The following is a 13161-nucleotide window of genomic DNA, read 5'->3' on the forward strand; positions in this document are numbered from 1 at the left end:
GTTTCCTAGAACCAGACATTGCTCTCCATAGGTGGGAACAGATCTACCCAGGGGCATCGCAAGGGGGGTGCAGGGGGTGCGGTCCGCCCCTGGTGTCATGACTGCCTCAATTGTGAAAATCCGCCCACCAGCACTAGGTAACCTGCCTTTAAAAAGCTCAACAACTCTGGGCAATGTTCACAAAAATTGCAATGGGGGGTGACAAAAATAAATTCACACCAGGTACCACCTGACCTTGCTACACCTCTGGATCTACCTGCCCTGAAATCCCAACATTCTCACAAAGCAAGTGAGTCTCACCAGTTAAGTGCCTCATGCCTCGTTTTTAAATGCTTGGTGGACAGGGTGTGAAAATTCTTGAGGAACCTTAGTGGCTTCTGTCCAGTCCTAAACATCTTGCCTGATTCCTGAGCTCCTGAATTGTGACTCTTGAGTCCACTGCCCAACCTGTCCACTGTTACCCTCTGAATAAAGATCCCTTTTTTACTTCGACGTAAGAACCTCTGCCTACATGTGTTGGGTGTGAGCCACCAAGGGCCTTCTGGAGATCACATGACAGTGGTAGATTGGGCCAGAGGCAAAAATGGGTGAAGTTATGAATGTAAAATTGTAAAATTTCTGCACACACTCGCACAGCTCCCTCTCTCATCCATTCAGACAAGCAAGAGTCACCAGAGTTCGAGGATGCATTTCGGCCAAAGATTTGAAGCGGAGACAGTGAAGAGGGGTGTGGCCTGTGAAGAACTCTGGGGTTCCCCATGTCTGCTTTAGCAGAAGACAATCCAATAACATGACAAAGGGTTTCCCAAAACCTAGTGCTGAGCCTTATTATTATTATTATTATTATTATTATTATTATTATTATTCAATTATGGCTCCTAGGATTCTAAAAGCAATCTGTTATTCAAACGTCACTGGAGCAGGTTCAGGGAAGCCACATCTGTGCCACACTGCGAATGTGCTGCACTGAATGTAAACCATAGAGGAGTCAGTGAGGATGATTTAAGCAAGCTGTCCAAGCCCAGCCCGGTAAGTGACAGCAGCTGTGCCATCATATCCCGTGCCACTAACCCAGAAAACGATTTTCTAGTTCCCACATATTTCCTAGTTGAAATGTGGAATGAGGGGCAAAGCCAATCTCTAATCAAACAAGCCAAGTTGTATATGGGAAGAAAAACTGGTCCATTCTAATGAACCAATATCTGTGGGCCCAGAATGAAACTAACTATAGGTGTTCATTAAAAACTATAGATATTTTTAATATTTGATGTTTGCTGTGCTGCTGGAAGTCACCCAGAGTAGCAGGGGGAAACCCAGTCAGATGGGAGACAAATTATTATTATTATTATTATTATTATTATTATTATTACTTCACTGGATCCAAATAATGCCAAGCAAGGTTCTTTGTCCTAGTTCTTCTTCCAGGGAGACTTTCAGACTTTGGCTGTGATCATGCACCTGCTTAACTAGGAGTAAGTCCCACTGAATTCAGTAGCTCTTGCTTCTGCGTAGACATGCATAGGATTACACTATTTAACCCAGGGACGTGGTCCTTCAGATATTGATGGATTACAACTTCCATCATTTTTGATCATTGGCTATGCTGGCTGGGACTGATGGGAGTTGGAGGGTCACAGGTTTCCCATCCCTCTAATATTTTTTATTTAAACCTCACCCATCTGACTGGGTTGCCCCAGCCACTCTGGGCAGCTTCCAACACACAGAAAAACATAATAAAATATCAAACATTAAAAATGTCCCAATTCAGGGCTACCTGTAACAGCTAAAAATCTGTTTTCTGGATTTGATTTGATTTTTATCTTCTAGCTTTAAAATCCAAATACCTTGGACGTATCTTAAAAACGATGCATAAATTGATGTTGATGTTTTTTGTGTTTTTAATATTTTGTTGGGAGCCACCCAGAGTGGCTAGGGCAACTCAGTCAGATGGGCGGCATATAAATAATAACAGTATTATTATTATTATTATTATTAATGAAATAAATAAAAGCCAACCAGGTAGATAAGTGAGATGAGAACATTTCGTGTTACTTACACATGACAAAATACAAATAATAAAAAGACTTGTTCCTTTAAAAATAAATAAATTATTGTGACAAACAATCTTTCTTTGTTTTTGAGAACAGAGAGTTTTAACTGTATGCTAGCTGTACTGTATGTCTCTGTTGGGCAAATATCCATGTAGCGGGAGGGTTGAGAAGTGTGGCAGATGAGAGAATCCTAAGGAGCCATGATTTATTGTGACATAGAATGAAAACAAGTTAGACGTCAGACTGTAAAAATGCCTCACAGGACATAATGAAATACTGACTATTTGGGAGGCAACTCTGCATCAAATATACAACATTGTGTGACAGCACCGTGGCTTCATGAAACTGGGCTACTGATTAAGCAAGTCAAACAATTCAGGACAGATTTATTGCTGTTGTCAATGAGCTAAATTTATTGTTGTGGCACAATAGCAGCTTCCCTGGAAGCCAGAAACCAAAAGGCAGGATAACCTTAAATGGTCAGGCCAGTAGTGCCATTTCACCCTGCATTCTTGTCTCGTGACAATAGCCAGGTCTGGGTGTTAAGGGAATACGCTACAAACAAAAAATAACATTATTAGAGTACTCAATTGCCTCTTGCACCCCTAGGCATCAGGATAAAGCTTTCTCTTGGACTTGTTTTTGTTTGATAGAGCAGCCAGATTTATGGTGTTGTCGAATAAATGCATTTTTAAAAGATTTCTACAGCAGCTTTCGGTCAAAATGAAAATGGCTCCTAACAAGAAAAGAACTTTTTGTCAAGAGGAATGTGGGTGCAACTTCTGTTTCTTTCTTCCTTTTGCTGAGTCATTAATAATGTTGGAATTTTTATCATATTTTTGCATTTGGTTTTCATTTGTAATGTGTTACAGGGAAATTGGATGGGAGAAGCTGAGAGACTGCCCTACCCGCCCCCCGGAGCCTTGCCTCACCACGAGGCAAGAATAAGGGGTCTTCGCTGCACATTACCCAAACCTCATTCATTTAGGTTCAAAACTCCATTTACAAAGGGCCTGCCTAATCAGAAACTCGAGAACCTTGACGGCAGCCCCTAATGTCAAGAAAATGAACAGCAACGTTTCTGCAGAAGCATTGCATCTCATCCCAGTTTGCAGGAGTCCATAATCCTGGCTGAGCCCCAGGTCTCCAGCAGAGGAAAGCAGGGAAAGTGTCAATACCAAATGTAGCTGATAAATCTATCTACGTACTGGCTCAATAGGAAAAATTTAGAAATTCATTAAGAAATCACTCGTATCAATCTTCTCAGTTCCAATGGCATTTAGGGCCCAGGGAAGTGAGGTATAACTGGAGGGGTGAGTGAGCCCACCATAATCCCTGAGATGTACAGTCATGTCCCAGGGCCTCCCTAAGGAGTCATAACAGGTGATATCCTGCAGCAGGATATACGTATAAGCTAAACAAGCTATAGCTTAGGGCCCCACTCTCTTCGGGGGCCCCCAAAAAATAAAGGGGGGGAACTGGATGTATATTTCCAAAATATAAGATAAAAAACAAATAAAATAAAACCTACATAGAGAAAGAGTGTTTTGTTTTGTCTAGGCTCCTATGATGTAAGTAATGGACCCCGCCTGCTAGCCTGCTCCCTAAAATATCACTGGTTTGCTCATTTCTATATATAGGGTTCCTACATTCTACATGGACTAATTGCGTGGCAACACGTGCAAATGGCTTTAGATACCTATTAGTTCCATAAATTACCATATAGCATATATTCAACGCAAAAAACAGCGAGAATTTGTTATTGACAAAGGACAGCTGGACATATAAAGGGCCCCATTACCTTCAGTAGCTTAGGGCCTCATCAAACCCAAATCTGGCCCTGATCCTGCCTCAAGAGTGTCAGACAGATTACCATCTCAATCACAATGCATACCCATCCCATAGTGGGATGAAGACCGGACAAGTCAAAGGGGTGCATTTGACTTGACTCAGGGACCAAGCAACTGTAAATACTTTCCTTTGTACTATGATGGAGTAAATGTGAAAGACTGAGTTTCAGGGGTAGGCAACCTAAGGCCCATGGGCCACAAGTGGCCCACGAGCCACCCCCGAACCAAGCTACCCCGCTCAGCGAATCCCCGCCCGCTGCGCTAAACCAGCGCAGTGCAGCATGGGGACTTGATTCCACGGCGCCGGAAATCATGTCTGTGCATGCACAGAGGCCAAAAATTGTGTCTGCATTGACATAGATGCCAGAAATCACGGGTAAACCTTGCTGACCCCTACTGTATTTGATTGACGGGGGCATGCCTGGATCTCAGGTTCTACCTGAGACCACACCGGTTCTGTGACGTATCTATGATATCTTGATGATGCTTCTGGGAATGCATTATGGGAAGGTTTGGAAAACTTTTAAAAACCTGATGTAACAATTGATCGGGGCTTCTGGCTGCTTCGTCGTTGTGGTAGTGGAAAGTCTTGTTGCAACAATAAAGATCAGGCCTACAGGCCGCTGTTTTGCCTGTTATCACCTGGCTGAAGTCTCTTGCCTGCGACCCCTGACCTGAACCTATGGGAGTCAAGGTTAGGCAATTGTGGGGTGCTCCAAGGACTATCTTTCACAAGTATTTTCTTTTATAATGTTCAAGAAAATAATACCTTGTATTTCTGTAAAGTATGCTGCCTTAAATGTCAGCCTTTAGAGTATTTATATCTGTTTGATATTTTGCCATGATCTGTTTACTTAAGATTCCTTTTGCAGCAGGAAGCGATATAGAAATGCTTTAAATAAATTGAATAAATGATGAGTCTAAAACTGTTCATATCATTAAAAAAATGATATTAAGTCTCTATTTGAACTATCCAAGGGTTTTTACTTTTTGTATTGTGTCCTTCTGAACTGCTTGGAGACTATTGTAGATAGCAATGTAAATTGTTTAAGTAAACAAACAAACAAACAATGTCTCCAGGCTTCAGATCCCATATAGGCTATTGTAACAGGTTATTTATTCATTTATTTATTTATAATTGAACTTAACCCCCCCCCTCCTCTACAAGGAGCCCAGGGTGGCAAACAAATACACAATTTAAACACAAAGAAAGCAAAAACAATCTGTATTGTATCCTTCTAAACTGCTTTGAGACTATTGTGGCTAAGAGGTATATAAATTGCTTAAGTAAGTAAGTAAATAAATGCCCCCAGGCCTTAGAATTCCATATTATAACAGATTTGCTATTATTATTACTATTATTATTAATACCACACCCTTCCTCCCCAAGGAGCCCAGGGCAGCAAACAGATGCACAATTTAAAAACAAAGACATCAAAAGCATTCTAAAACAGTTAAAATATTCTAAAACTAATTGCAATTAAAAACATATAAAGGTAGCTACTATTTAAAACATTTTAAAAGCAGTTACAGTGGTACCTCGGGTTACAGACGCTTCAGGTTACAGACTCCGCTAACGCAGAAATAGTACCTCGGGTTAAGAATTTTACCTCAGGATGATAACAGAAATCGTGAGGCGGTGGTGTGGTGGCAGCAGGAGGCCCCATTAGCTAAAGTGATACCTCAGGTTAAGAACAGTTTCAGGTTCAAAATGGACCTCCAGAATGAATTAAGTTTTAACCAGATACCACTGCACTGTGCAGTTACAAACATTCTCCTATCTAATTTTTGAGGTGGTAAATATGTCCTCTCTTTTCCACTCCACTTACTTTGTCCTTATTGAAACAACTTTTCTTTACACTCAGACCTACCCCTCCCCAATAGGAAACTGTGCCAGTGAAACACAAATATAACAGCAACTGAAAGAATGCAAGAACTGAAAGTAGAAGCGGGAGTTTTTACATGTCAGTGTCATTTTGTTTCATTTCTTGGATATTCTACATACAAAATAATTTCTGAAAGAAACCCCCTAACATTAATCCGGCCATTTCAAACATTTTGTTATTCTGTTCACTAAGACTGCACTGTTAAAAAAATACTATGTTGAGTAGTGGGTTTGGGGGGTGGGGGGGCGGGTGTAAAATATACAACAGTCACGTGTGAAAACAAATGACATGATCCAGCACAGTTACAAAATCAAGAAGGGTCAGAATCATAGCTGTCAATGTTTCCTTTTTTTAAGGGAAATTCCCTTATTCCGAATAGGATTCCTCGCAAGAAAAGGGAAAAGTTGACAGCTATGGTCTGAACGCTGCAAACCAAATTAAACTAGATAATCAAATGAAGAAAGTATGCAGCATATCTGTCATTAAAACAAATTAGGGAAATATACAAGGATATACAAGATCTGTCAATCAAATGAGATCTAAATACAGGTTGGAAGGTGCTTACATCCTTCATACCCAAGCTAGGGGCCAAATTTTGAGACAAAGGAAATCCATGCCCAGCCTTCCCCCATAATACTTACGTGGATATATAGTTTTTCCAAATAGCTGCAGGGGAAAGTGTTAAATCCACTTCCTCCAGTGTTTCGTCCTGACCATCTCTCAACAGAAACACACATCTCATTGATTTGCCAAATTTTAAAGAGATTGGGGATCCCAGCAAGTTTTTTCATCACTTTGTTTAGTATAAAAGCCCAGGAAGCCAGCCACCAGACTGTATGTAATAAAATATAATTGGAATTTAAGATGCCAATAATGATAATAGGATGGAAATGTATACCCGGTGATCAAATAGGTTTCTGAATTAAGCTGATGGGCAACTTCAATTGGACAGTAATCTGTTTAAATTTAACCTTTTCAGTTCCACTGGGCTGTGGATTGGGCCCTAGGCATCTTTAAATCTAAACTATCAAAAGCAACGCAGCTCCAATTTCTAGACTTTTGGTTTCTGTAGCACAAAAGAACATTGAAACATCTTACCTTATTTCAAGTATTTTCTTCTGTTCACAAGAGATTAGTAATAAATCCTAGCAGAGTAGCAATTTCAGTCTCAAGTAGCACCTTATCTTTCGCCCTAACTGGCAGTAAAGCTCCGACGATTTCTCTCATCTAAACATTTATTTGTACGTACATCCTGCTTATGCAAATCTAACAGGTAATCTCCACCTACCAAGCAAAAGTTCAAGGAAGGTAAATGTTAACGGAATGGGTTTGCTGAAAGTGTTGCAACAGTAGGCATTTTTGACGTCAATCACATTACTTACCAGGAAGGACCTGGCAGCTTGACAGAAAATGACACAGCTGTTGCCCAAAAGAAAGAGCACTTCCTTCTCTGTTTATGGCTTGTTTTTCTCTCCAAACCTTAAAGTGTAAACAGGTGACTCTGTGGACAGAAACGCCTCCTGCCACAACATGATGAATGGGCTTATTTAACTTGGGACCAGTACACAAAAAACTAGAGTTTTGTTTTCATGCGAAGAAGTCGGCTAGGTTGTGACGGTTGCCACGTATCTGCGCATCAGCTGAGGCCAAGACCCTGCACATAAAAATATGAACGTGGTATTCAGAGACATACAACTTCCAACCATGGAGACCAAGCAAAGTCGCCATCATGGCTAGGCACTGATAGGATCATCCTCCATGAATCTGCCCAGTTCTCCTTTGAAGCCATCCTGCACTGTGTAAAGAAATTGTGATTACTTTATCTATCCTAAATCTTCCAACATTCAGCTACAGTGGATGTTCACGAGTTGTGGGGGGGGACGGGACGACTTTTCTCTATCCACTCTCTCCATGCCATGTAGAATTTTATAAACTTGTATCACCTCCTGCTTGCTTTTTCTCTAAACTAAAAAGCCCCAAATGCTTTCCTAGTAGGGGATTACTGCATTCTCATGCCGCAGTTTAATCAGTGCAATAAAAGGCATTGCCTTGTTTGCTGCTGCTGCTGCTCTTTACTTCTGTGAGCGCAATATGGCTACCAATTACTTTGATCTATCTATTTAGATCACACAGAAATATGCCTTTGTAAGGCTTCTAATCTATGCTAGAACTGCTATTGGCTGGAACATTTCCTCCTTTCATTATTATCTTTTAATGAAATCTCCATAGGCCAGATGTAAACGACCGCAGGTCTCCTGAACCTTCAGTAGCTGTATAGAAGAAGGAATTGCAGCATATGTAATTTGCCATGCAAATGACACCTCCTGAAATTATTTCTTCTACACTACTATTTAGGGTGCAAGAGACCCTTTCTCTGTTCCATATGGCCATCCTTAATCTTCACCAGCCTACTTTCTGATGGAAATGCCTAAAATCCACTTTTCATTTGTTTGCATTTAAGGTATTTGGAGTTGACAACCCTGATTCCCAAATAAAGTTCTTCTTAAATCCTCTTTTAATTCTTCTTAGACATTTTGTTTAATATGCATTACTTTTTTGGGGGGGGTTACACTACTCTATGTGGAGAGAGAAATCTTGCAGTGGGTAAGAATAAGTTGCAAATGGAAAACTGAGGTTCCAGCATTTCCAAAAATCGTTGGTCAAGTAAAACAAATAGCTTCTCTTGCTGAATTCATTTGGTTAAATTTAATTGGTTTCATTGCACTGACTACAGCCCATAGAAAACTACACGGGTCCTACAACTGGCTTCAGGTGCCCTATCCTTCCTCAAGCTATGGGTCATAGAATCACAGAGTTGGAAGGGATCCCGAGGATCATCTAGTCCAACCCCATGCAATGCAGGGATATGCAGCTGTCCCATACAGGAATTGAACCTGCAACCTTGGCGTTATCAGCACCACACTCTAACCAACTGATTTACAGCCCCCATCAAGCATGACCCAATGGTCAGGGTGATAGGAACTGTAGTCCAACAATATCTGAGGACCCAAAGTTGGGAAAGGCTGCTCTAGCTCCCATTAAGAGCAATCAGACTGGTATCCAGCGCCGAGGGCCTTCTGGCGGTTCCCTCATTGCGAGAAGTGAGGCGACAGGGAACCAGACAGAGGGCCTTCTCGGTAGTGGCGCCCGCCCTGTGGAAAGCCCTCCCATCAGATGTCAAGGAAATAAACTACTACCTGACATTCAAAAGACTTCAGGGAAGTTTTTAATATGTAATGCTGTACTGTTTTTAACACTTGATTGGGAGCCACCCAGAGTGGCTGGGAAAACTCAGCCAGATGGGCGGGGTATAAATAATAAATTATTATTATTATTATTATTATTATTATTATTATTATTATTATATGTACCAGGGAGAGGGTTCTTTCAGTGATGGGCCCAATGTACCACCCCAAGAACTTTGCATAGTTCTCTCACTTGCCTTATTCTGCCAGGCTTTTTGTTGATTTAATTACTTTTCCCATCCCCGATATACAGTTTTATTGGATGCTGTATTTAAAAAAATCATTGCTACATTGCTTTAAACTTTTATATGTATTGTAAGCTGCCTTGTGAAACCTTGCCCAAAAATGATATGTAGAAATACAGTAGTAGTAGGAATAATATTTATTTTTTTTGCTATGTGTCCTCTTTTTCCAGCATACACCATCTTTTTCAGGGGTAGAATTTGAGACAATTTGCATTTATTTGCTTGGAATGGAGTCACAGCGTTCTTTTTTTCTGCTCTTCAAAACACGGCAACCCTATTAACATGCCAAGTTTGTAGACATTAAACCAAATTTACTATTACAAACACGAGAAAATATTTTTATAAAATTTATCTACTTCCTCTTAGGTGACTAATTTTGAGGCGCTGGTGAAGGTAGCGAGTCTCTTTCTTCAAGCAGATAATGAGTAAGCAGTTAGTCACTCTCAAGTTTGGATGGAATACACTTCTGCATAAACCTCACTGTCTGTGTTAGGAGACATTGCGGTTTATGAGAAGATACACTGATGATGTCCAGCTCTATTTCTCCATAATATTTGAGTCAGGTGAGGCTGAGCATGGTCAGGAATGACATCTGGATGCAGTTGTGGAACGGATAAGACCTAGTAAGCTGAGCTTGAACCCTGGGGAGATGGAGGCGCCGTGGGTGGGTTCCTCCAGTGTCCAGGAGATTGATCCTCTGCTTGTCCTAGATGAAGTTGATCTCCCTCTGAAACAACAGGTGTATAGTTTTGGGGTCCACTTTGTCACTTGAGGCTCAGGTAGTCTCAGTGGCTAGGGGTGCCTTTTAACAGCTATGGCTAGTGCAACAAAGACAGGGAAAGCCTAGCTGCACTGAGTCATACAGTGGTGACCTCAAGACTTGGTTACTGCAACGCACTCTATGAAGGCTACCCTTGCACCTGGTTCAGAAACTCCAGCTGCTGTAAAAGGCTGCACTTAGACCACTGATCGGTACATAACCACACCCCACATAACTCTGGTGCTCAAAGTTGGCACTGGCTGCCCATATGTTACCAGGCCATGTTCAATCTTCTTGTATTAATTTACTAGCCCTAAGCAACATTCTTAAGGAAATCAGCCCTGAGTGCTCACTGGAAGGACAGATCCTGAAGCTGAAGCTCCAATACTTTGGCCACCTCATGAGAAGAGAAGACTCCCTGGAAAAGACCCTGATGTTGGGAAAGATTGAGGGCACAAGGAGAAGGGGACGACGGAGGACGAGATGGTTGGACAGTGTTCTCGAAGCTACCAACATGAGTTTGACCAAACTGCGGGAGGCAGTGGAAGACAGGAGTGCCTGGTGTGCTCTGGTCCATGGGGTCACGAAGAGTCGGACACGACTAAACAACAACAAGCAACATGGGTCCAGGATATCTTAAGCACCACCCGATCTCTTATATTTCTGCCAAATTACTGAGATTTGTGGGGGGCTTTCTGTTGGTAGCAATGTTTGAAACTCCCATTGTTCTAGGTGCATTATGTGACAGGGAATTTCATTAGCATGAGCAGTTTCTGAGCTCTGGGTGCAGTACTGTGCCTAAGATTTCAGATTAAAACTGCAGAGTGGAAGGAAAGGAGGACCTTTTTCTGTCTCCCCGCTTCCAGCTACTCTTTGAAGACTGGAGAAGAGCCCCTCTTAAGAATATTAGTGGGGTGGGCAGGGGAAGGACTAGACCCTGTGAAAAATGAACGTAATATTTTAGCTGAAGTTCATTTACTTTCAGCTTTGTATTCTTGTTTTTAAAAAACGTGCCTGAACATTCCATTGTTGCACCCATAACCTAGGTTTAAGGTGCCATTTAGCTCCTAGATTTCATTTCTGTCTCTAACACTAGTTGGTAGGCCCCCATGGTTCAGATACATGGCTTCTAACTAATGGAAGCTGTGCAGTCAGTGTCGTGGGCCCAAACCTGTGGAACTTCCCCCTAACTGGGATTAGACAGGCCCCTTCCTTGAACTTCAGGCTCATAGTGCAGCAGACATTGTCAAGGTCGTGTTTGGTTTTATGATCATTTTTTATTGTTTTACTGTCCCATCCATCTTCTGTAGGCTGTTTTATGTGCATGGCTAGGAAATGCAAATAATAAAGTGGTATATAAATGCCTTCAATAAATAACAGATACCAAAGGCTGTCTATTAATATAAGCACAGTACAGTACGAAACATGCTGAAAAACACGTACAGGTGAATAATATACAGACAGAATGTTGTGAAAGGAGAAAAATAGCAACAATCACTCGGTTGCCACCTACTGAGGGACCTGTGTGGCTCTGGGGGTAGAGCCCAGCGAGGGTCATAAGGCAGAGATATGCACCCAGCAGGAGGGGTGGGTGAATCCCTCCATTTTGGTTTCTCAGCGTTTCTATTTTTTTCCATTAAGTATGGCTATCACAAGTAGGCTTGCCATATATATGTCCAGAAACAGTGTCCAGGCAGAAATTGCTTTAAAAAAACAAAACGTCCAGGAAAATCCAGACATATTGTTGGCACTGTCATTTTTGGCGATTTTCAAAGATTTCTTTTTTTGTGATTTTGTCCAGAAAGCTCAACAAATTTGGGCAAATCTAAAAAAAGTGCAACAACTTTGCTCCAAAAAAAGTTCATCGTGCCTTGGTCCAAATGCACAAGACTTTTGTGTCCAGATTAGGAAAAACAACTTTGTGAATTATGGCAACCCTATCACAAGGCCATTCAGCTGCACCATGGAACTGCTCCACCCTTTTCTTTCCTTGCGTGCCTCCCCATGAACCCTAAATCTGTTCCAGGATTTCCTCTAATGCTCTGGGGCATTATGGGATATGCAGGAAGAAAAGAGAGCAAGGAAGTTCCGCTGTGCAGCTAAAAGTCCTTGTGCTAGCAGAATAATTTTTCCTAATATATTTTTGTATGGAATTTGTTCTAATATACACCTTTTTCCCCAAAGCAATTTTCTTTAAAGGAATGTGTTTTTGAACGTTATTTTCAATCGTATATGCATTAATTTGTACACTTCCTCCTGGCATATGCACTTTATATATATATACAGTGGTACCTCGTGTTACATACGCTTCAGGTTACAGACTCCGCTAACCCAGAAATAGTGTTTCAGGTTAAGAACTTTGCTTCAGGATGAGAACAGAAATTGTGCTCCGGCGGCGCGGCAGCAGCAGGAGGCCCCATTAGCTAAAGTGGTGCTTCAGGTTAAGAACAGTTTCAGGTTAAGAACGGACCTCTGGAACGAATTAAGTACTTAACCTGAGGTACCACTGTACACTACTTGGCAGAAGTAGTTCACTGCAGAATTCAGAAAAGGTAACTTTGCCTTTAAATGTGAATTGAGTTAAGTTTCTTCCCTGACCTGGAGTGAGGCCCAGCAGGGTCAATGGATAAAGTTTTGTGCGTAAAGCTGCAAAGGGTCAGAGCCTAAGCATTTGGACCAAGGCACAATGAAAATTAGTAACAGTCTGGAGCAAGCCCTTTGCTCACCTTGTCCTTGCACAATCCATTCTCCCACATATGTCACAAAAACAAAGCAAGGACTAAAACTGTGTTACTCACAACAGTGATGCCAGCCACATGTACAACTCATGTCAATGAAATGCAGAATGCCACTAAGAAATTAAGTTTAGAAAGCGTTCTGGAAACGTTACAGAAAATAGTTTTAAATGCTAGAAAACAATTCAACAATTTATACAGCAGACTGTCCCCCCCAAAAATCACCGAATCTATGGCAGAGAACTCCAGATATGTGCAAAGCAGTCCCTGAACACTCTGTGGTTTCCAGCAACTGATATCACTGCCTCCAGCTGAATAATAATAATTATTATATGCAGTGCTATTTTTCTAGAAAAAGAGGTGGCAGAATTCACCATGAACGCCTCCCT

The sequence above is a fragment of the Podarcis raffonei genome, chromosome 3, assembly GCF_027172205.1.
Source record: "Podarcis raffonei isolate rPodRaf1 chromosome 3, rPodRaf1.pri, whole genome shotgun sequence".
Classification (NCBI taxonomy): domain Eukaryota; kingdom Metazoa; phylum Chordata; class Lepidosauria; order Squamata; family Lacertidae; genus Podarcis; species Podarcis raffonei.